Source organism: Camelus dromedarius, chromosome 11 (assembly GCF_036321535.1).
Source record: "Camelus dromedarius isolate mCamDro1 chromosome 11, mCamDro1.pat, whole genome shotgun sequence".
Taxonomy (NCBI): Eukaryota; Metazoa; Chordata; class Mammalia; order Artiodactyla; family Camelidae; genus Camelus; species Camelus dromedarius.
In genome coordinates, this window is record NC_087446.1 from 9,906,699 (window position 1) to 9,927,058 (window position 20,360).

Consider the following 20,360-nt stretch of genomic DNA (forward strand, 5'->3'; position numbering starts at 1 on the left):
CCTCACAGGGAGTGAGGGTAGAAATACTGCTCAAATCTATTCAGTCTGAGTCCCAAGCTTATCAGGCCACTTTGCCTCCAAAGCCAGAAGTTTCATCCTCTGACAAATTCTAGCCCCCACCCCCACCTCAGGGGCCCTTAGTTTGGTGTCCCTTTCATTTGGTGGCATGAAGTGGAGCTAGTTCCAAAACAGCTCTGCCTTCCACCAGGCTACCCATCTCTTCACGCAGGAGAACTCTGAGACTTCAGAACGACAGCATCGCCGGTCAAGCTGGCTGCTCTTAGGAACAGAACTCAGTTTTGAATTCCCCACTCCAGGCCCCATGCTCAGCCCTAACACACAAGACCACGCTGAACCCTCCTGAGTCCTCTCAGTGTAGGTGCAATTATCGACGCCATTCACAGACGAGGACGTAGGCAAAGGAGAAGTTGAGTCAGCTGTCCCAGGTCACTCAGCTCAGAGGTGGCAGAGGTGGAATGCCAAGGTCACGCTTTTTCCTCTTTATCATATAATCTTCAACTGAGTAGGCACCATGTTTCCATCTGAAATATGTCCTCAGGAGCCCAGCATTTAAATTTTGCTCCCCGACCAGCATGGAAGGAGTGGAGAGGCCAGCAAGGTGTTCAGTCCTCATGTCAGCCCAGTTCCTCGTGCAGTTTCGTGACCCTGGAGACTTAATCCAAGTCTGCTCTCAAAGTGGGCACCTGGGAGAGTCCAAGCACGAGGGTGATTGATTTCACAGTCATGGGGCTTGTGGCCAAGGAACATCGCGCCCTGCGGAGGCCTGAGCTCAGAGAACACATGCTAATGCTGACACAGGACATCAGCACCCCAGCCAACAGCTCGTAAATGCTTATTGTCCACCAAGCACTGAGCAGTGTTGCCACCAGATCTCATTTTTTGGGGGGGAGGGTATGAGGACATTCATTATCACTGTATTTTAAAATGAAAACATAGAGTAATAATCATTTAAAATCATGTTCTTAATATTTATGGAAAATGGAATCTATGTAAGTGGGGAAAAGGCAGCTTACAAATTGGCACATATAGTGTTGTTGCAAAGTACATCAGCTATATATATGCATACATTTTAAAGACTGTAAGATCTAAAACAATTCTTTTCATTGACGTATAGTTGATTTTTTATTGAAGTATAATTGTTAGTTTCAGGCGTACAGCAAATTGATTCAGTTATATAAGATTCTTTTTCAGATTCTTTTCCATTATAAGTTATTACAAGCTATTGAATAAAGTTCCCCGTGCTGTACAGTAGGACCTTGTTGTTTATCTATTTTATATATAGTAGTGTGTATCTGTTAATCCCAAACTCCTAATTTATCCCACTCCCCCTCTTTCCCCTCTGGTAACCGTAAGTTTGTTTTCTATGTCTTTGAGTCTGTTTCTGATTTGTAAGTAAGTTCATTTGTATCTTTTTTTTTAGATTCCACACATAAGTGGTATCATATGCTTTTTGTCTTTCTCTGTTGGACTTACCTAACTTAGCATGATAATTTCTAGATCCATCCATGTTGCTGCAAATGGCATCATTTCATTCTTTTTTTACGGCTGTTAAACAAATATTACTAGTGGTAATCTCTGGGCTAGTAATTGACATATTTTATTTCTTTATACTTCTCTGTATTTCCTAATTTTCTCAATAAACATGCATTAATGTTATACTCAAAAAAAAGTTATACATTTTTATTGTTTTGAATCTACATTTTATTTTATATTTACATGACATTAATTTGCAATCACATTGCATTATAAATGTACATTACAATACATTTCCATTCTTTCCTTTTGGTCAAGTAGAGTAACTTTTTGGCACCATCCTACCATCATGTTAACCATGTCTCATTTAATCTTCATAACCGTCTTGTGCTATGACACTTCCATTTTCCAGGTGAGGAAACAGAGGCACAGAGAGAGTGAGTTATTTACCCCAAGTCACACAGCAATTGAGAAACTAGAAAGAGGCCTGACTTAGAAAACCAGGGGTGAGGGGGCGTGAATAGGGACTAGGGTGCATGACTGTCAGGGTTATTCCCATTGGCCAACTCACGCCCGTGTTTATTTCACAACCCGCACCTCCCAATCCTGGGTGTACTCACTGTAAGGTGATTTGTGGGTGAGAACTGGGCCAGCGAGGCACACAGCCTGCCCCCTCTCGCCTGGGCAAGTCTGGGGGTCAGGCAGGCTGGCAGAGGGAAGGAAGCCACTAAGCTGGAAGTGGCAACGTCTTTGTTTGTGCGGGAACTCGGTGCCATGTGCTCAATTCCGCTTGAATCACGTTGGCAAGAATTCCAGGAGCAGCGTGGAGTTTCCTTGTGATTTTCCAAGACAGAATGTGAGAATGGGCTGGAATAAAACCAGCGATCGAAAGCATCAGAAGGAAAACAATGCTGAGATATGGCAGATGCCTGTGCATGCTTTGCACGGAGGGCCGCTGCTTCAGGGTGAGTGCAGCTCAGACCCCGCGGTCAGGGTCACGGGACTCTGTCTCCACCGGGGTCGGCAAGGGTGGGGGGAATTTCCTGTTAGATTCAAAAGGGAATTCAGCAAATTCTTGGTGAGCAGCCCCTACATGGTCCGAGGTCCTGTTGTGGGCACTGGGGACGGGAGATGACTCAGGCACATCTCTGCCCTGCAAGTGCTCACGGTCTAATGAGGGACAGTGACACATTAACATACAAGCGCATACAATAAAGTAGCACAGCTGTGTCCTGGGCCGTGAGAGGGCCACCTGGTAGGCTGAGGATTCCTCGGGTACTAGGAACAGAGTCGTGATGGGCTTGTGCCGGTCCATCCCCCAGAGGAGGCTGGGCACTCAGAGCAAGCAGGGAGGTGTGAGGCCACTGGGCCACTGTCCTCTGCAGCTCCGGTGGCTGGGAGCCAAGGTGAATGAGTCAGGCTCTTCTGGGGGACTGCTTACTCAGACCTCCAGAGGCAAGAGCAGCTCTGGGGGCCTCCTCTGGGGGCGGCAGGCTGGGGGAGGGGCAGCGTGGGGAGTTGAGTTATTCAAGGTGGACCCTCTACTTGCTAGATTCTAGCAACTGGCACAGGGGTGATCTGAACACAGGTCCATCTGATCCCAACAGCAAAGCCCACTCCAGCATGCCAGAGTTGTCCCTTCACCATCCAATCCCCGCCTTCACCCCTTCCCCCGGAATGACCCCCAGGTCCTGCTTCTTTGATCTCCCTCCCTCCCCGGCCCAACTGACCGGCTGCCCCCCAGCCTGGTTCACAGGAAAGAACATGGAATTGGAGTCACCCTTACCAGCTGAGTGACCTTGGGCAAGTTACTTTAACCTCTCTGAGCCTCAGTTTCCCCATTTATAAGATGGAGACAGGAGAGGCATCTAGGAGATAAGGCACATGAAATGTTCAGGGCGGAGAAGGCTTTGGCCAGCGTTACCTCCCCTCTCCTCTCCTTTTCTCATCTGTGAGAAAGGCCATGGGGATCTCCACAGTAGATGGGCTTCGAGCCACATGTGACCCCCCTCCACCCGCCCCCACTACCTCATGACTCCAACCTGGCCTCTTCTCTGATTCGAGGTCAGAGCTTGTGTTGTGACAAGGCAGGCTGTGGTCCAGGACCTCGCCCTCAAAGGGGTGGAGCCCTGCCTTCCGGTTTGCCTTAATAATGCGTCAGGAATCTCTCAGCGGGGCAGTGTCCTCACCTGTAGGGAGATGGTTGGTATTTTCTGCCCACACCATCTCTTAAGATTTCCAGGGGCCACAAGTTTCCTACCCACTGTGTAAAGCGGTGTTTTCCCTTCTAACTGGATGCCCTCTTGGAAAGCCGCATGTTAGCGTGAGAAGGGTCCACGCTCTGGAGAAACACCTTCAGATTCCCTTTCCCCTCTGCTGACTCCTCTGCAGACTCAGAGGTGTTCTCTCAGCTACCAGGACAGACAAACCCCTTCCCTCCCGACTCCGCACCCAGCCCTTCTCATGCTGGGCGCCATCTTATCTTAAGTCTGTGTCAAAGCCAGTCCCTGACCACCCAGCCTAGGGAGCTTCCACCCAACTTTCTTTCCCATCCCTTCACAACACGGTCACCATCTGTGATTGTTATACTGATCTGTTACTTTGTTCTTGGTCGACATCCCATCATAGATTGGAAGCTCCAAGAGGGCAGGAACAGTCCTGCCTGAGCCACTGCCGGCTTCCCAGTAACTGAGCAGGGCCTGGCACTCAGAGGGTGCCGGATGCGAATGCATCAGAGGAAGGAAGGAATTAAAGAAGAGATAGCAGAGAAAGACAGGTGTAGGTCTGAATCCCAGCTCAACATTTAGAAGCCATGAGACATGCAGTAAACTATCTAGGTTCTGAGCTTCATTCTCCTCATCTGGAGAATGGGAAGAATAATAACCATTTTCGGACGTTTAAGGTGCTCGCATATGTGAAATGCTTAGTATGTCCTGAGTGCTTCACTCCTTTGCCCTTTTTTGGTGAGAGCGGCATGTTCCTTTACTATCAAGGGAAACATCTGACCTTGGTTCTTGTCCTGGTTTGAAATCCACAGCCCCAGGACCCATCTTCCTCCCAATCAAGGTTAGACTGTTTTCCCTTTACTCCTGCCCACACTTAAGTTCACTGGCCATTTTCTTCTTCACTTCTGTGGCTTTGTGAGGTCTTTGTTCATGTTGGTTGGCCCTGTATTTGCTCGAACAGCTTAAGGATTCCCACGGACCATGCTGGCAGCCCTACTGCAAACCCATACTTGCTGTAAGCCGCCATCAGAATATACTTATATGTGACAACCCAGAGGGATGTTCTAGATGACCCCCTAGAAATGACACGTCTATAGGCTTATCCCACGGAACAAAGTCCCTGCTGGCCCACTGTCTTCTTTAAGCCTCTCGAGTCCCCCACGCTCAGAGCGGCTGCAAGTGGACAAGGACTGGAGAATTGCTTTGTGCCACCAGGCACCAGAACCATGGCAGGACTTTACCACCTGCCTGGGTCACAAGGGCCCCAGAGCCCTCAGTGCTTGCTTGATATTCTGGAATTAGAAGCTTCCACTCCCTGGGTCATGGCAGAGAAAACACACAAACCTCAGAACATCCTTCTTCATCACAGCACTGCTCATTCACAGGCCAATCTTACCATGCCCAGTCAAAAAATGTTTCAAGATTTATAAAAATGAAAACTTGATACAGGTTAAAAAAAAGTTAAAGGCAGAGTGTAAACCCAATATCTAGCCCCATCCAGTTTAGGAAACAAAATCTTATCAAGATAAACTTCTCAATCCAGGGAATATTCATCCAAGTAAAGGCAATTCCAGCCCCAGGGTCCCCCAGCCTGACTTCTCCTCTCAAGCAGAGGCTTCCCTGAGCCCAGGCCAAGCTTCTCTGTCCTCGACATGTGAGCCATATGTGTCTTCTGAAGCCAGTGGCTCTTTTCCTTTGAGGCTGAGTTCTGTATACCCACACATCTAAACATGAAGCATAGTCTCCTCTGGTTTTGATCTCCTATGGAACTGAAGACGTGGACACCTTGGTTCTCTTCTTCTCAACTGTCCTTCCATGCCCAGAACCACTTGGTCTCTCCTGCAGAAAGCAAAATGGCAAGAATTAAACATTAATCCTCCACAATTAAGCCACAGGTGCTTCACACATATACACAATCATCTCCGCATGATCGTAGTAAACATCAGAAACCAAGGCACGTGTCCTGGGGAAGCGACCACCCATTGTCTGCAAGGGCTCTCAGCGTTCATTCCACAGATGCTGATGGGCACTTTTATGTTCTAGGCACTGTGCCAGGGGCTGGAACACAATAGTGGGCAGAACAAACCAAAGTTCTCACCCTCATGAAGGGCCCTCGTTCTACGGAAGATAGACCGTCGATAAACAAATCAGAAAGCCAAATGTAGGTCAGATGGCAGTAAGTGCTACGGGGAAGAATTCAACAGGGAAAGAGGCTGGGGAGGGTGAGCAGAGGAGCTGCAATCTGACGTGGGGAGGCCAGGGAAGGCCTCAGTGAGAACAATCTAACTGAAGAGAGGGAAAGAGCCACAACGATATCTTGCACAGAGCCTCACATGACAGGAGAAACAAGAATGTGCTCCGTGTATTTGAGAAGCACGAAGAGGACAGTGTCCCTGTAGCTGGGGAGGTCAGGGAGGCAGTCGGGGCCAGATTGAAAAGACTTTCTTTGGCTTTTGTTGTGAGCATGATGGAAGCCATTGGAGCGCTAGGAGTGGAGGAGGGTCACAATCTGGTTGGTGAATGGGAACAGACCCCAGGGGCCAGAGCCATAGGAAGACCAGTCAGGAAGCCATTACAACAACCCAAAGAGTGAGGATGTGGCTTGGGTTGGGAGAGTTGGGAGGAGGTGATGAGAAGTGGTTGGATTCGGGCTGTGTGTTGAAGGTAAGGCCCACAGGATTTGTTAGGGACAACAAATGTGGGTTAGGAGAGGAAGACAGAAGTCAAGGATGGGTCTAAGTTTGGGACCAAGTGAGTATCACTGGCAACTCGCCAATGCATCATCTCTTCTCTCCCTGAATCATTTATAAGAAACATAACAAGGGCCCAACACTGTTTCCTGGTAACATTCATATTCCTGCTCTTCTCCATCCCAGAAATAATATATTAGAGTCATATTATTAGACTGCTCCATCCTAGGCTGCCTGAATATTTTCAGTAGAACCTTGATATGGACCTAAGTGAAGAGATTTGAAAGACTTAAGTCAATCACATCCATTGGGAGCCTCATTCATTTTGTTCAACAAACATTTACCTAGTGCCTAGCATGTGCCAGCAACTGTGGTCCTAGCAATGGGCTAAATCTATAAAGAGCAACAAAACATAGTTGGTCTCTATTCTCCAGAGCCTTGTGACCAAGGAAGGGAAATAAACATGTAAACTGATGAATTGCCATGGGAGGGTGGGTTAAGTAGAACCAAGAACAACCAGGTGTGGGGATGTTAAGAAGCTAGCTATTTGCAGAGAAGAGGAGGAAGGTTTCACTCAACCCAGATTTTTATTACTTAGCTAAACCCTCAGGTAGAATAGTTGATATTCCCCTTACAGGAATGATTTTTCCCTGCATCCAATAGCTTAAACTTGTGTAACCCTAACAAATAATAAAGCTCTGAGTGGCTCAGCTCTGCAGAGAGTCACATATGAAGAAACCAGTCAAAGAGGAATTTTAAAAGAATTTCAATCCAATCTCTACTCAGGATCCCTAAAGAACATTAAAAAGGAGCCAATTTATAATCCACAGAAATATTTCTCACTTCTGCAGCTTCCTACACCAAATGCCAAAATCCTCCCACCCCAGTCCCAGCCTTCTGCTGTCTCCTCTCCCCAAATCACAGATGCCATTCGTCAAGATGAACCTGGGCTTCCTTGGCAATCCTTTCCCCTTTCTGTCTGCCTTTATGTTTCTCTCAACACTTTTCTTCATTCTGCATCACAAAGATGCAGACATCAGTATGGTAAGAACTAACCTGGAATGGAGAATAGCAGGAATATGTCCCATCACATTGGTGTATGAAGGCTGCTTTCCTGCCCTTGATAACCAGAGTGCCCCATATGGAGAAGAAACTCAAGCATCTGAAGCACAGGCCCCAGCCGAAGCAGCCCCGTGTCAGCTCCAGCCAGCTGACGCACTGTAGGCCCAAGTTTTCTGGATCTTTCGATTTTTCAAAAGAAGCCAAATATTCAAATGTTTATGTTAAACCTCATGTGTTTTCAGTGTTAGCAACCCATTCAATTTTTTCAAAAAAAAGAAGGAAGGGAGAAGAGAGAGAGAGAGAGAAAGAAAGAGAGAGAGAGAGAAAGAAAGAAAGAGAAAGAAGAAAGAAAGAAAGAAAGAAAGAAAGAAAGAAAGAAAGAAAGAAAGAAAGAAAGAAAGAAAGAAAGAAAGAAAGAAAGAAAGAAAGAAAGGAAGGAAGGAAGGAAGGAAGGAAGGAGGAAATGGAAGGAAGGAGGAAAGAAAGAGAAAGGAAGGAGGAAAGAAAGAGAAAGGAAGGAGGAAAGAAAGAGAAAGGAAGGAGGAAAGAAAGAGAAAGGAAGGAAGGAAGACCATGTGGGCCAACTCTGTGCTTGCCAAACAAAGCATCTCCACATATAGCCCGGGCCCTCCAGCATGGGGGCAACATTGTGTCTTGGCCTTATGGCCAAATGCCATCATCATGCCCCTGAGGTGTTTCTGTCTCCTTGGGATGGGTTTGAAAATCAACTCCCCAGTGAATACTCAACATAATTTAGTATCTCAGCAGGGCACCTTGCCCCACATTCACCCATTCGAGCAACAGTACTGGGCATCCACTGTGTGCTTGACGGCAGCTTGCTGGGCAATGGGCTGCAAAGATCTCAGAAGTGTTGTCCCTACTCTCCGACCTTACAGTCCTATGGGCAAAAGAGACACCAATCAAGAAAGCACAGTGATCACTGTCCAGTCCCTGAGACGACAAGTCTTACAGAGAAGAAGCACCTGGGGGTTTGGCCGTGACAATAAATATTGGAGAGATTTAGCTCAGAGGTTCAGGAAAAGGCCTGAGATATGAGGGTAAGCAAGAGTTCATAGAGTGAAGGGTGTTCTAGAAACATGGGATGGAAGGGTTTACGTGTTAAAAAAAAAAAAAAAAAACAACAAACAAGCAAGCAAACAAAAAATCAACAACAACAGCAACTAAAACCATGTTTGCAGGGTCAAAACAAGGCCAGAGAGGCTGCACTGCTGAGAGGCAGAATGAGAGGATGTGGCAGAAAAGGTGGACAGGGCCAGCTCAGGCAGGGCCTTGAGGTCATGCTAAAGACTGTGATCTTCCTCTCGGGCTCTCTGCCCTGTACAAGGCACTAACTATGGGGACTCTTTGGAGGGGACATATGGGGACGTTTGGAGACCTGTTAGGAAGTGCGTTACAAGGAAGCATCCAGGTAGTCTGGCCAAGGGAGGTGCAGCGAAAATAAAGAGGAGAGAACAGGAACAAAGTGTATTTAAGGAGCAAAATGGATGGAACCTGAATACTGGGGCCCAGGGAAACCTATGTCAAGGATGACTCCAAACTACTGGCTAGTTTAACTGGGAGAACTCATTTATTTACAAATATTTCTTGAGTCTCTGCAACTTACCAGGCTCTGTTCCTAGCACTGCAGTTATAGTGATGGACAAAATAGACAAATGTCCCTGCCCTGGAGCTCACTTCCCAGTGGGAGAAGACAAAAGTAACAAAATAAGTCAAATATAGATCATGTGGCTAGGGCCAGCTCCATAATTTGTGGGACCAAGATCAAAACAAACTTGTGGGATCTCTTGTCTAAAAAAAAAATTAAGAATTTCAAGATGGCAACACTAAAGCATTAAACCAAGTGCAGGTTCCTTCTAGGCACAGGATCTGTGTGACTGCACAAGTTGTACACTCACAAAGCCAGCCCTGTGTGCTGCAGAGAGACCAGGGCTAAGAAGAAAAATTCATCAGGGAAGTGGGCTAGTGCGTTTCTGGGGAAGGGAAGTTGCAATTTTATATAGAGTAGATAGGAAAGTCCTTAGTGAGAAGGTAACATTTGGGGGAAAAAATACCTGAAGAAGATGAGGGGTCCAATAATACCTAGGGAATGATAAACAAATAATAAATATCTAGGGGAAGGTGTCATAGCCGGTGCAAAGGTCCTGAGACATGGATATGCCTGCTGTGTTGAGGAACAGGAAAGAGGCCAATGTAGCCAAAACGAAGCAAGCAAAGCAGAAAGGAGAAAATGATGAGACTAAAGATGTATGGGGATGAATGGGGCTGGGGGGAATCACATGGGGTCTTATAGGTCACTATGAGAATGTTAGCTTTCTCTCTGAGTGAGGTGGGAGCCATTGGAGGGTTTGGAGCAGAAGCCTGACCTAAACTGACCTGTATTTTAGCATCATGACTCCAGATTGAGTTGAGAATTTAACGAAGGAAGATGAGGGCACTAGGGGAGAGGACAAGTACAAAAGCAGAAAGACGAGTTGGGAGGCTGTTGCCATCATCCAGGCAAGAATTGGAGGTGTCTTGGACCAGGGTGGTCCCAGAAGAAGCTGTGAGATGTGGCCAGATTTGGGGCACATTCTGAAGATTAGAGTTGATTCAAGATTTGCTGGCTGATTGGAAATGGGGTGTGAATTAGCGAGAGGAGTCAAGGGTGACTCCAAGTTTTCTGGCCTGAGCAACTGGAAGGATGGGGCTGCCACTTCCTGAGAGGAAGGAAGTTGGGGGAGGAACATTTGGGAGTTGGAGAGAATCATGGGCTCAGTTGAGGACGTGCCCAGTCTGCCACCACTGAAGTAAGGATGTTGAGTTGGGAAGGCCCTGAGGTGGGGACAGCAATAAAATTAAAAAGGCAAAAACTAACTCACACAGGGCTTTAGAAGTCATGGAGGGGAATTTGAGTATTTTTCTTGGTGAAATGGGAAGCCATAGAAGAGTTTTAAGTACCAGCTAATTTACTTTCAGAAGATTAAGCTGACTACTGAGAGAAGAATGAAGGAGAGGGGTGGAAGGGAGAAGACCCATCAGGAAACCTCTGCGGGGTGGATGGTGGTTATGATTAAGACGATGGAGTTGGAGAAAAGGAACAAATTTTGGACAAGACTTGCTGGTGGATGGGATATGACTGCTACTGGAGAGAGGAGAAAGAAGCCAAGATGATTCCCAGGGGTCCACCTTGAGCAAATGTAGATGGAGCCATTTACTGCGATGGCAAAGAGGAAAACTTCAATTGGATACAGAAATGTTGGTTAAGGTGTTACTTGGGCAGGGAAATGATAAAAAAAAAAAAAAAGTTCATCTAGGGAATCCTGGAGATGGAAGGATGAAGAGGAAGGAAGGAAAAGGGTAGATGGTTTGAGGCAAAGAGAACCACGGGTTCCCATTGTGGACTTGTTTGGGGCACACTGAGCAAGGCTGTGCTGGAACATAATATATGAACAGTGGATGGCAAGACGAGCTAGAAATGCTAGCAGGAGCCTAGTGAAGGGGAATCATTTATTTCATATCAGAGATATGGGTCCTGAGGACAGTCCATGTCAATGAATTCTTCATTATCTATTTCACTGATAAAGAATCATCACCATTCAATTGTATGATATTATATTTTTCTGTTGCTTGATTTGTAAATCGTATGCCCTTCATAATTTTTTTATTTGTATTTCATTATGGGCTTCTTGGACACTTGCCTTGACTTAATGGAATCGTTTTATAAAGAGATGAACTTATACTGGGAAGAGAATTGGATCATTTCTCAGGTTGATATCACGGACTGCTGATAATAAAGCTGCTTGATGCTGTTACCTGGCTGATCCACATCTTCTTGGCAGTTGGAAAATAGACTTTTGAGCATATAGATTTCTCCTCTGGATCTTGCTTTATTAGACAAATATTTTTAATTTATCCTGGAGTTGTCCATTCACTCATTCACTCAACAAAATTTTTGTTCCAGGGAACCCTGAGCTCTGGGGACAAAGTGGCTCAGCAAACAATTGCGCCAGTTCCTGCTGTTATGAAGCTTAGACACATACTCACACACACAAACTACAAAATGTGCTAAGTGTTGAGAAAGAAATGTACTGAGAGTTAGGGGAGTGTGTAACCAGAGGTTTAGCCTGCCTGGGGAAAGCTACACTTTAAGGGATGATGGTAATTTGAAGAAAGGTGAGGAAGAAAAGGATGTTCCAGGCAGAAATAACAGCATGTGCAAAGGTCCTGAGGCAGGAGAGCAAATAGAGATAATTAAAGACTAAGAAGGAAGGCATAGTGCCTAGAGCAGAAAGTAAAGCAAGTCTTGTGGAAGGCAAAACCAAGGAAGAGGTTTATTTTTATCTTTAGAGCAATGAGAACCACTGAAAGATTTTAAGAAGCTTAGAATCAACTTGATAAGATTTGCATTTCGAATGATCCCTCTGGCTATAGTGCAGATGAAGCAATAAGAAGGAGCAAGAATGACTGAAGGCAGACCTGTGAGGAACCACTGCTGCTTTCCAGATAAGAAGTGATGGTGGCCTGAACTAGGATGGTGATAGAGAGGGAGAAAAGTGGAAGGATTTGAGAAGTAAAACAATAGGACTGAATGCAGTTAAGTAAGTGACAGCCTCCATAGAAATTTAAAATGAAGATATGCCAGAATCTTTTGACTTATTATTTGCAAAATGGCTAATCCACTAGGAACAAAAATCCATGTGGAGCTGTTGTGAACTGACAGTGACTGGATGGTTTGAATAAATAGCATCATTGTCTTCCCCCCACCACCAAGCAATCAGACCACCATACCAAAGGCTCTAAGAAAATATAAAATAAAGGTCCCTACCTTATGAAGTTAACACCCAGATCATTTATTCATTTTTTCCTTTGTTTACTATTATGTGAGAAATCTCATAACATACAAGAGATTATGGGAGCCCAGAGGAGAGACCATTAATGTCTGGAGCTGGGAAGGGTGCAACAGAGGGAAATAAAAAGTGGAGAAAGCTGATGAAAATCTCAAATAGAATAAAAAATCATAACACTAAAAAATCTAGGAGATGTGTGGTGTGACTGGAGCTCAATGTGTTGAGGAATAAGAAAATGGCCATTACTCCAGATATGGGTTTTACATTTTATTCATAGAAAAGAGGCAATTATTTGCTCCATTTTACAGACTAAAATAGGCTTCTTAGATTTTATGGGAGTTTTAAAAGCAAATATAAGTGTTTGCAAATCAATTTTGGGGAGGCTACAGATAAACTTGGCTGAGGAGCTACGAATGGTAGTGATGATAGCATTCTTATCTGATTCAGATTTCATCACCACTTGAACAGCTCCCAAACAAGGTCTGTGTTCTTCCCCTGTGTAGTGCCAAATTTTACTTCTAGTGAATTTTCTTTTTTCAATATGCCAGTATTGATGTCATTATCTCAAACTTGAGTTAGGAAAGAGATATCTTAAAGAAAATGGGTTAGTTTCATCTAACAGTGGCCAATCATACCTATACCTATAAGTATTTCCCTATAAAACAGAGATAAATAGATAATTTTTTAAAAAGAAATACACATATAACGATGGAAAGATACTTCTAACATGAGAGTTTGCTATTAGTCATTTCACATTTTTTTTAACAAAATCAAGCCAAGCCAAGCCAAGATTTTTCATAGCTTTTTAGGATGAGAAACCCAATACATAATTTTAATTATTGAAGTTTGTATCTATCCCTAATTTCCTTTGTTTCTGCTTTATATTTTTATTTCAACTTAATGTTGCTCAAACTTTAGCATTAATTAATGGGAGGGGTGTTCTGTACCCCCAAAAAACTGGCTCTATCCAGGAAATTCTACATAGAAATATGTATTTGAGCTTTTGAAATTTGGATACACATAGTCGCTTTTTATAATGTTTCTTTTCACATTTGTTTAACTGTGGATATTGGAGTTGAATGAGGAGGAGGGTGCAAAAGTGAAAGAAGAAATGCTTTATGTACATTTCCCATTATGAGATTCCTGTAGCTCTAGAGATACAATGTCTCCATGAAGTGATTTAACACCCATAAATGCCAATTGACAAAACATTATCCACTGCTATCAAGGAAAAAATATATTCTCCCTCTTTCCCTACCCAATAAGTAAACTTTGAAAACAATTACAAGCACATGTAATAATAATACAGAAACTTGCATTTCTATAGCAACTTTCACTAGAGGATTTCTCAGTGCTTTGCAAACAGTAATTAATTAGACCCCCTAACATCCCTGTGAGGGAGTCAGGAGACATGGGTATTCAGTAAACAACCCCCAACAATTACTCGCTGTCACCTCTGGGGTGGATGAACAGCTGCTGTTTTAAAACTATACAGCAAACAGAATTTAACATTTTAGAAAATGGTTGGAGTCAGAATTCCAAGATGTAACATAAAATTGGACTTGGTGCCAGCTTTTTGTCTTGTTGTGTAAATATGAAAAGAAGGATGAGAGCAAGACACAGTTTTCTAAGTCATCTGCCATCACTGCATCCCCTAAGGCTAGATTTACCCCTTGGCATGAAGTAACTGGCAGGTTTATCATCCCGAGATGACCCCATTACCAAGCAATTTTGCCTTAAGGAATGTAACAAACTTTCTTAACAAATGCATATACAGAACTTTTTATTTGCCAGGCTCTGTCTTAAGTGCTTAGTAACTTAAAACTCATTTGATCTTCACAGAAACTCTTTCAGGGATGGTTTTTGTTTTGTTTTGTTTTGTTTTTACGATTTTACAGGTATGGAAACTGAGGCATAGAGGTTTAGGAAATTTACCCAAGGTCACTCAGCTAGTGAGTAACTGAACCAACATAGTCTGGCTCCAGAATCCTTCACTCTGTGCTACCTTTCAGGGTTGGCATCACTGGAAATAAACTTGAACTCTTGCAAATTGGCACATTTTCTCAACTCAGTCATGTAGGTTGTATCTTTTTTCAAGGAGAATTTTTTTTTTTTTGACTCACCTGGTTACCAGAAGTAGTGATTCAGAGGCAAGAAGCCAACCTGAGAAAAAGAAAAATAAGCGTTGCTTGTTTCAGCACCTTGGAGAGCATCTTTCAACCGCTGTCCCCTCCAACACAGTGGCTCTTGGAGGACTAATGAGGTTCCACGATAACAGGGTAAGCCTGAGTACAGGCAGGAACCAAGCTAATGGGGATTTTTTAAAACTCATTTCTCTTACTACATCTTTCCCTTAAGATGACAGAAAGTAAGTGCAAGACTGTCAGGCCAGTTTAGTCCAGATCATTTTGAGCTTGGGACATGACAGCTCTGGTTTTCCGATTTGTGGGCTATTGGAATGTCTTTGGCCTAAAAGCTGATGAATTTCATACTTACCATCCAATTTCCCGACTACATATGCATTTACATCTCTCTTCTTTTTATTTTTTTTTTCTTTTTTCCTCCCAGATCCCTGGCAGAAGACTATCTCCTAGGGCAATTAGGCTTTTGCCCAAGGACGATTGTGTGCTTTTTCAGCCTACCCTATAGAAAAGGCAGTAAAGTATATGTTAAGAGCACAGGCTCTGAATTTAGACTGCCTGAAAATTCATTTCAGCTCTGCCACTTTCCAGCTATGACCATGGGTGAGATCCTTAAATTTGTTAAACCCCAGTTTCTCCATCTCTAAGATGGGGCTAGTAGTGATCACTGAGTCATAAGATTGTTCTAGGGCTTAAATAAGGTGATATGATTGGATAACAGATTTTATCATAAGAAATAGGGAGAGTAGTGATGTCCTTTTCCGAACAATGAGATTCATGTGACTGACACACTTTCCCTCTCTGCCCTGGCTGTCAGGGAGCTTTGGATCAAAGTTCCCACTTAGCTCTGGCAGCTCTCTAGGACTTTGGACTGCCCCTTGGTATTTCTTTTCTTCTCCTCTGGTCCTGACCTTCACTTCTGATTGACAACTTCTTTGATCCTGATTCTTTTGTGATTTTACTCTCCGTATCGTTTCAGGTCACTGCATGAAATGGATAGATAGATGTAGATCATTAGACTATAACTCCCTAGTGAACAATGAGTTTTGCCTGTTTTTTTTTTTGTTGTTGTTGTCATACTGGTAAAAGTCTAGGACAGTACAAGGCAGTCACATCTGCCCATAACTGATGCTCAGAATAATCCTTTTGCTTGGATTTACTACAATCACTAGCCCAATAGATTTGCAGTGGTGCTGGGTTCACTGGCTGATATAACTTCATTAATTATCCATGATTCCATGAGCCCTTGCCTGGCAGACGAGCTGCAGGGGACGTTTCAGTGACAACGTTATTCACAGTACAGTCTGTCTTTCCCATTGTGTAAGGACATAAAACGAGGAAGCAGAGCTGGAGGTTAGTTATGGAAATTCCTCTTCATCAAGATAACTAATATTAAGACCTCAGCTGGTACAGGCCCCTTCCCCAAAAAAGCTAACAGGGTTTGACCAATGCAGTAGAAACAACAGTAGTAAAATTAGTCGCAGCAAAAACATGCCCTTCTGACTCAGAGACCCAGTGTGTGGGCGGAGCTGTGCCATGTCTGTGATGGGGAGACTCCCCTGGGAAGGGCTGGATCCTTCCCTGTGGCACAGCCAAAGGCTTCCGTGCTGCTGCTATTTGGGACAGATTATTAGGCAACATGAATTCACAGGAGGGCTGGGAGGGGAGACACTTGGTTGAATCCCCATCCACATCACTGAAGCTAACACAGCCTCCAAATCCTCACCAGCCAAGTTCAACTCCAGTTCAACATAACACTTCTTGAGTGCTTACTGTGTGCCAGGGCCAGGGAATCGCTAGATGCAGCAAATTTCCAGGCACTTGGTTTAAAGAAAATAGTAAGAACTGGAAAAGACTTTCACACGTTTCCCTCTCTCCTCCGCTTCCTCTCCTTGGTCTGTCGGCCTTGGTCTTAAGATATTAACAGCCTCCCAAGTTGGAATCAGCTTCCCTTCTGATTTTTGGAAGAAATCCAGTCTACCCTCTTTTCTCTCTCAGCAGGTGTTATACACACAGCAATTCCAACCAGGCAGGAAATGCTTTTCTTTCTCCCCCTTCAAGAAATCTTCCAGTTCTGGTTCTGTTATAAGAACCTTGCATTTGAAGTCTCCCTGGGAATAAACACACATTTCCGATAACTCTGAAGATTAAGCCAATGAAATAAAAATTCATTTTTGAGACATAAACTGTAAATGACCGGGGTTTCTCACAGAAATATTGGCACTGTGGTGGAGGCATGGGGGCCCTCAAGTTGACAGTAATTTGCTGCAATATGCCAGCAGTCCTGAAGTCATTCAATAGACAAGACATCATCAAATACCACATCTGAATTCTGTTCATATTATTAGAATGAAAAGGGTAATGCAATTCAATTGCCTGGAGAATCATCGTACACACAGACATAAACAGAGCTGGCCAGAGGCAAAATTGCTTAGCAAGTGAAGTTTGTCTAGAGTCCCTGGCTTGCCTTCCTTTGCCCTCCCCACTCAGGCCTCCCTTGTACAGGAATCCCAACCTGCTGCCCTTCCCATGGGTATTTGCTCTTTTAATGTTCTTTCTAGTTGGATAATGAGGGGATTAAACATCACATTTATCAAACACCTACAATGGACCATGCACATTTTCCCAAACAACATTAATGCTGGTTGCATATTACACAACTATTCATTCAAAAAATACATATTGACTATCTACACTGAACCAGGCACGTGGCTGGGTAGCAGAGACCCAGCAGAGATCAAAAATTCAGACCCTCTCCTCGTGGGCTCCACACCCTAATGGGAAGAAAGAAGCAATGAAGTCACAAATATACAAACATTTGCCAGGGATAAGTGTTATGCAGAAAAATAAAGAAGAGTAGAGGATTGTGACAAAAAAGGGAATGCTAGATGATACAGGGTGACCCTGGTGGGCCCCTCAGAGGAGGTGGCACTTGAGCAGAGCCCTCAGAGGAGATGAATGAAGGAGGTGTGTTGATATCTAGGCCAAACACTTTCCAAGTCCAAAGATGCTCAGTGTGTTCCAGATGGAGGCATGTGGGAGACAGCAGAGTGAATAAGGGGAGAAGCGGAGGGAAGTGGGCCAGAGAAGTGAAGGTCAGACACGGAGGTGCTATAGGCTAGGATGAAGAATTCACTCTGAGGGACATCGGAGGCCATTGTGGGGTCTAAGGGGAGGAGCGATGTTCCCTGACTTGGGTTTTCAGAAGCTCGCTCTGGCTGCTTGGTGAAACACAGCCTGTATGGGAATAAGTGTGGAAACAGAGGCCCATGAGGATAAAGTTGCAGTTATCAAGGCAAGAAATGAAGGCAGCCTGGACACGAGTGAATTAGAGGAGGTGATGCTAAACAGTCAGACTTCACCCTCTGATGCAGGGATTATGGTCTCCATCTTGCAGGTGAGGAAACTGAGATACAGAGAAGGTAGGTAGTCGCTCATGGCCAGTTGGTTAATAGGCAGCCAAATTGAATCCTACAGGCTGGCCAGCTGCAGAAGCCTGGCTCCCTGGCTCTGCCACAGGCGTCTGTTATTGGGTGATGAAAGGCTGTGCTCCTTGGTGAAGAAATTTTACACCCCCAGAGAGCAGGAAGAAGAATTTGGGGAAGCTGGGGGTTTTTCTGGGCCCTTGTAAGCTCACTCTAGCCCTTGCTTTAAAAGGGTTCCATCAAGAGTCAATAATAATAGTCACCACATATCGAGCTATTGTTACAGACTCAGCAATGTTCCACGTGCTTCCCACTTGTTATTGTAACTACTGCTCACAACATTGCCCATCAAGGAACTTCTCTTACCATCCCCATTTCACAGACGAGGAAATGAAGGGTCAGCTATATTAACTGGTCCAAGTTGATAGAGTGTGGATGTGGACCCTGGTGGTCTGGTTCCCAGAGCCCCTACTCTTGAACATCATACTATTTATTCCTGAAAGAGATGTTTACTTTTCAGCACTTTTGTACTGAATTTTGGGCTTGGAGACTAAAGTTCACACGACTGGTACACATTTCAGCAAACTTCCATTGACATGAACTCGGGGGACATTGGAGAGTGTCCAGGCAGGGGTTGAATGCCCCTCCCCGAGGGTGCCACCAAGGCCTTCTTGTGCAGGGTGAAAGCTGGATGAGATGGCCTCAAGGTCCTCATCCATCTCCAAGTTGCTGATAAATCTCTCTCCGTGTTATCACTGGCTTGTCCATCCTGGGGCACAAATCTTCCAGATGTTGGGAAAGAAGAATTGAGTAGCCATTAATAAAACCACAGCTGCCAACTCTCAATTTTATCTGATGGATGACAGAGTTGTTTCCAATCCTTCATTCCTCCCAGTTTTAGGAGGAAAGGGGTAACTAGAAGTGCAGGCTAATATGGGGAGAAAAGGATGGGACCAGGGTTGAGAGTCAGGAAGGATGGATGCGTAGGTAGGGGGATTCCCAGAAGACAAACTGAATTATTCTGGGAAGAAAGGGTGGTGTGTGCCCCTCAGGGAGAGGGAGAGATGGGAGAATGCTATTCTCAAAGTACTACAATCCCAGATGTCCCCAGAAGACCCTTTTTGCTCTCACCCTAAAAACTTTCCCTTCTTTGTCCACCTTGCCTCAAGAGCACTTACTCATTTATAAGCACTCCCTTAATCACCTCCCTTAGATGGAATTGACCTAACTCCTTCGTATGCCCCATCCAAGTAATAAAAACAAACCATGATAACAACAACATTTTCTCTTTATTGAGCTTTGCTTTTACATACTTCATCTCATTCAATTTAGCATCAGAACAGCCCTGCAAGATGCATATGCTTATCTCCATTGTACAACAAGACATTCAGAGCTCAGACACATGCAGTCACTTGCCCAAGGTCACACAGTAGAGGAGCTGAAGGGACAGTGATCCAAACTCAGAAATTTGACTCAGGTCTTTGCTCTCCATGTTTCTACATCTACCCTGGCCCACCCCCAAATGAGTCACTAGAGGGCTGGCACTTTTCCTCATTAACTTTTGCATCCTCAGCACCTAGTTGGTACTAAGTAAATATTGATGGAGATGATGCACAGATGAATAAATGGATGAAAACTGAGTTACAATGAACTGGCTTCTATAAATATGCTCATATGCACTTCCATTGTCAGAGACAATGCCAACATTTAGTCATTCGACAAATTTGAAAAATGCTTATTGGAAATCCACTACATGCCAGACTGGTGAGATCGTGGGGAACAGAACCATCTGGATTCCTAACCTTGAGGAGTTCATAAAATAGAGGGGGAGAAAGACCAGAAACAAACTAACAGTTAATGCCGTGTCACAAAGGAAAAGATATTTGCAAATTGATAAAGAAGGAGCGCAGGATACTAAGGAGAGGACTATGGTTAGACAGGAACCGTCACTGTGTAAAAAATATTTAAGGCTGAGTAAAAGTCATCCAGGAAAAAAGTAGGGGGGACAGAGTGTTTCGTGCAGAAGAAATGGCATCTGTGAAGGCCCTAAAGGAGGACTAAGAGCTTAGAACCTTCCAGAAAGTACAGGGAGACCAGTGTCAGTAGAGCCAAGGGTGGAGGAGATGGAAAGAGACGCAGCAAGAGGCACAGGAAGAGACTTGTCTACCACATTGAATATTTTGGCTCCTAGCAAAATGGTGATAGGAACCCTCTGAGGGGTGAGAAGTAGGGACATGACATCTTCAAATCTGTTGCTGCTATGTGGGCGTGGGAACCAGAGAAGGAAGCAAGAAGGAAATAGAGAGACTGATTAGGAGGCTATTGGAGTCATGCCTGTAAGAGCCATTGGGGTCAGGCATGGTGAAAAGAAATGGATGGATTGGAGATCTCCTTTGTAAGCAGGATATTGAGCACAGAAGACAATGTTGACACAACATTGGCACAACTGGTCACATCCACTATGTAGTAAAGGCAG

General features: G+C 44.5%; 1 protein-coding gene across 1 annotated transcript in view; it reads left to right on the top strand.

The window, feature by feature from the left end:
• CACNG2 (calcium voltage-gated channel auxiliary subunit gamma 2) overlaps positions 1–20,360 on the top strand; it is a 104,124-nt gene that overhangs the window by 32,960 nt on the left and 50,804 nt on the right. The gene's annotated exons all lie outside the window — the stretch shown is intronic.